At 38.2% G+C, this 4,228-nt stretch overlaps 1 protein-coding gene and 1 pseudogene across 2 annotated transcripts in view; one reads left to right on the forward strand and one right to left on the reverse strand.

Annotated features, from left to right (window-relative positions):
• WWOX (WW domain containing oxidoreductase) overlaps window positions 1-4,228 on the reverse strand; it is a 791,253-nt gene that overhangs the window by 201,932 nt on the left and 585,093 nt on the right. The gene's annotated exons all lie outside the window — the stretch shown is intronic.
• On the forward strand, window positions 3,079-3,197 carry LOC111737668 (annotated as a pseudogene).

Here is a 4,228-nt window from a genome sequence, read left to right on the forward strand (position 1 = left end):
GGGTGACACTATTAGTGTGGAGCAAGGGGTCAAGAATTCCCCTGATAAGGACCAGATTCCTTATCAATTTACCAACTGCGTTCAAATGCTAGGGGCATAAATATCCTCACAGGAAGTTAAAATGCCAAGTGTTTTTAAAAAATAAGAAAGAGAATTTCATAAACAACTGCCCAGAAAATTGTAGCATGGAAGAAATAAACTGTTACATGGGGCTATATACATGCTTAATGGTTTTTGTATTTTACAAAACTTCCCTAAGAGAGCTTGGTGCTTAATGCCTTATACTGTGGAGCACCTCACTACAAAGTTATAAACTATCAGACTATTTGTTGGCTAAGAAAACCAGCCATGTGAGTGAGTGCAAGGCGGAAAATGTTATCGCTATAGAAGTTTGTCATGGTTGTAACAAGCCTGACATAGACTAGACATACCGGCCCGAGCGAACCAAGCGTTAGGGTTTTTGAACAATTCTCTCATTCTGAAAAGTGACCTGAAATTAAGAGAGCTCCCACGTGAACCCCTCAACTGTCTACAGCTGAATCTCTGATGTGGCCAGCTTCCCCATTCGTTGTCAGCCGAAGTTGCAAACCAGTTAGCAAAAGAAGGGGACGAAAAATGCTATCAGTGAAGACAGTCGCTGTGAGGTAATGCACGTCACAGGCTGATTCTGATAGCATACGCTTCCCCCCCGTTGCCCAGCCCTCCAAAGTCTTAGAAGAATGAAAGAGCTGAGAGGAATTCCCTCGTGGGCTGATTTTCACACCCAGTATCTAGAGGTTCCTGCAGACATCACATCACTCCATCTGGTCACCCTTTTCCAAGCAAAATCTCATAGCAACATATTTGTCTTTGTGCTGAAAGCACATGGCGTGCATTTAAGGAAAACCCAGCCCTTTCCTGGCATTCCTCTGAAATACCATGCCCGAAAAGCCCGACATTTTTTCTTTTTTTTTTTTTAAACCACGGAACAGTGAACATTTATACAATCATTAAAATCGTATCTACCACCATATTTTCTCTCCTCAGTTTTAATACATTTTTATAATTGCATTGAAGATATTCTAACCCTGTTTTTAGTGCAAAGATAAAATTTATGAACCGTGACAAACGTATCATCTTAGAGCCAACCCAAAGGATAACAATATGCATAGCAAAACCCAAGTCTTAGCTCCCTTCTGCCCATTTTAATGGGGCAGGAGAGGAAAAGAGTTCATTTGAACCCCAGTCCTCAAGTTCCAGTCATGAAGGATATTCCTTATTTGTGCCTGAGAGCCAGGATGCACTTCAAGGAAAAGGATTCATTCACACAGAACATTTTCTAAAGTTACATACATAATTGAAACTGTGACAAATGTGTATTTTCAATTTTTATATCAGTTGTAATTGTGGCAGTTTCTGTCAACATAACCAAAGGTATTTAATTAGATTTGTTCTCTCCATGGCTCACCCACCTCCCCATTTATCTTTTTCCAAATTTCCTTAAGAGCATGTTTTAGAGGACATTAAAAAAAAAAAAAGGAACAGAATGGGGTAGCAGAAAAGACAGCTAATAAGTACGAGAGAAAGTGGGGTTCAGAGTTCAGTTGGGCCACCAGGGAGCTGGGTGACCTTGAATGAATTCCTTCACCTCTCTGGGCTTTGCTCTCTTCATCTATATAAAAAAGGATTTGAAGTGGGTTTCTGAGCTTTAAAATGAAATGTTACAAAGAGATTATTTAAAATAAAACAAAACACCTCCAGCTTTCAGACTATATCACTGATTAGAAAAATCGCTTTTAAAAGAAAACCTTAAATGTTATGAGTTCTTAAAAATTCAGCAATCACATTTCTTTGAATGTATTTACAAACCTAGATGGACATCATGAAATTTAAAAAAATATATATATATTTTTGTACACATCTACCCTGGGGGTTCTGCTTCTCCTTGTAGAGTGTACCCTGGCCACAAACTCTCTGCTGAATGGGAGAGAGGAGACTAAAACTCTGGGTGAACTTTTCTGAATTGCCTCTTTTTCTTTAGAAACAGAGTTTTAAATATTTCCTAACTTTACATAATAGCCTTGAATAAGACACAAATGCTAGGAATCATAATGAAATGGAGGTAATCTACACAATTTAAAAAACACTTATTATGACAAAATGGATTGACGAGGTATGGGCGACACAAGCACGCATAAATGAAATGCATCCCGCCGGAAAAGCATTTTGCTCACATTGTCATTTACAGCTCCTGAATTAATAGACCAAGAAAGGCACCACCGGCCCCAACAAAATGCCATAAAACCACTGGCAGCTAGTGGTGTCTCAAACTTTAATTCCCCTGGGGAGAAAAGGACACTGCCTAATCTGTATTCAGTCCTGACATTGGCCGCATCTGATATGGAACATTAGCTTCTAAGTCTCTCAATAGACTCGTGTCCTTCAGTTTATATTACTTTATGTTAATAGTAGAAAAATTACACACAACATCATTTATCATTGTTATACTCTGCTATACATCCCGTAGCTTATTTTAATATATTTATTTACCCCTGAGACGGTGAGAAATTAAAAACATATATGTATCAGGAAAAATCTATAGGGAAAGAATCATTGTAAATCTCTTTAAAAAAAAAAAAAAGACCTCCCTTAGGTAGAAAAATATATTATATATAGCTAAGCTTGTGAATGATAAGGTGCTTTCTGCCTAAGGACGGGCTGTACAATAATTTCTGGAGCATGAGTACATAACAAAAAGCGGCATATTAATAATATATCTTTTGTTCCCACTTCTCGCCAGTTTTTTTTTTTTTTTCCATTTGTCAAATATATCCTTGGGTCTCTCTCATTCTGTTATTAGCTTTTTTTGACATCTGACCTCTAGCTAGGGAAAGACAGGATTTCTTTTTTCCTTTGAAATGCAGTCAGTCTGAACCTGGTTTTCACTCTTCTTGACCCAGATGCCACAAGTACATAGCAGAACTTCAGTTTGGATTAAAAACTGCAATGATGTCCTTGCGTTTAGTGCCTTAACTTCTGCCAAGTGGTTTTATTGATATTATGGTGATAATGCAATGGGTTTAAAAGAACCCCAGCCTTGTCTACAGCGATGCCACCCTGAACAAGCCCGATCCCGTCTGATCTCGGAAGCTAAGCAAGGTCAGACCTGGTTAGTACTTGGATGGGAGACCACCTAGGAACACCATGTGCTGTAGGTGTAAAAAATTAAAAAATAAGGGATTGTAAGCTGACAAGATCTTTGCAATCTGTGAGGTCAACCAAGGATTGCCTTGCCTAAAAAAAAAAAATTAAATTAAATTAAAAAAAAATAAAAGAATACCAGCCTTGGTCTCATGATGTCTGGGTTCCAGTTCCTGCTCTATCCATCTCTCCTTATGGAACATGAGCAAGGGGCCCATCTCTCTAAGACTCTCTTTCCTCAGAAACAAAAGGAGAAAAGTTTGGACTCGATAAATTAAAATCCCTCGAAGTTTCAGTGATTTTTTTTTGGGGGGGGGCTGGTAATTTTTCTATGATATTATTTGTTCCTCATCACAGTCTCATGAAGCTAAACAGATCTCCCCATTTTTCAGGTGAGCAAACAGAAACTCAAGAATATTGACTTGACTAAGGTTCCAGGTTGGAAAAACAGCAGAAGTGAGAAGAATGGTCCCCGTCTCCCTGTTTGGCACTCTTGCCTGGACCTCACACTTGGCATTATGAGAACGAATCCTCTTTAGGGGTCTAGGGAAATGAATATAAGCTTTTGGTTGTCATGGTTGCCTCTTTATATCTGATTTTCATTATTTTTACTGCTTTGACACGTAAATAAACAAAAATTTTTGCATGCTTATACAATACATTCTTTTGATTTTGTCTTCTTATTCAAGTAAGAGGCAGTTGTCTTGAGACAATCTCTTTCCTTTAGCAGGTACTCTTGATTACAAGATACTTTCATAGATTATGTCATGACATCCTCACTCAACGCGGTAGCAGGGCAGGTACAATTTTCCTAATTCTATTGATAAGGAAACTTGAGACAAAGATATTTACTGAGCAGCCCAACCTCACCCAGTAATGAATGACTGAATGACTGAGCTGGGAAGTGAAGCACAGTTCTGGCTCCTAGTCTAGGCAGGGCTCTTTCTAATACATTTTAATGATACTAATAGACAGATATATGTGCAATGGATATGGACAATAATTAATTTCTTCCAAAAGGCAAAGTAAAGCTAGTGTCATTTATACA

Source organism: Pteropus vampyrus, unplaced genomic scaffold (genome assembly GCF_000151845.1).
Source record: "Pteropus vampyrus isolate Shadow unplaced genomic scaffold, Pvam_2.0 Scaffold29, whole genome shotgun sequence".
Taxonomy (NCBI): domain Eukaryota; kingdom Metazoa; phylum Chordata; class Mammalia; order Chiroptera; family Pteropodidae; genus Pteropus; species Pteropus vampyrus.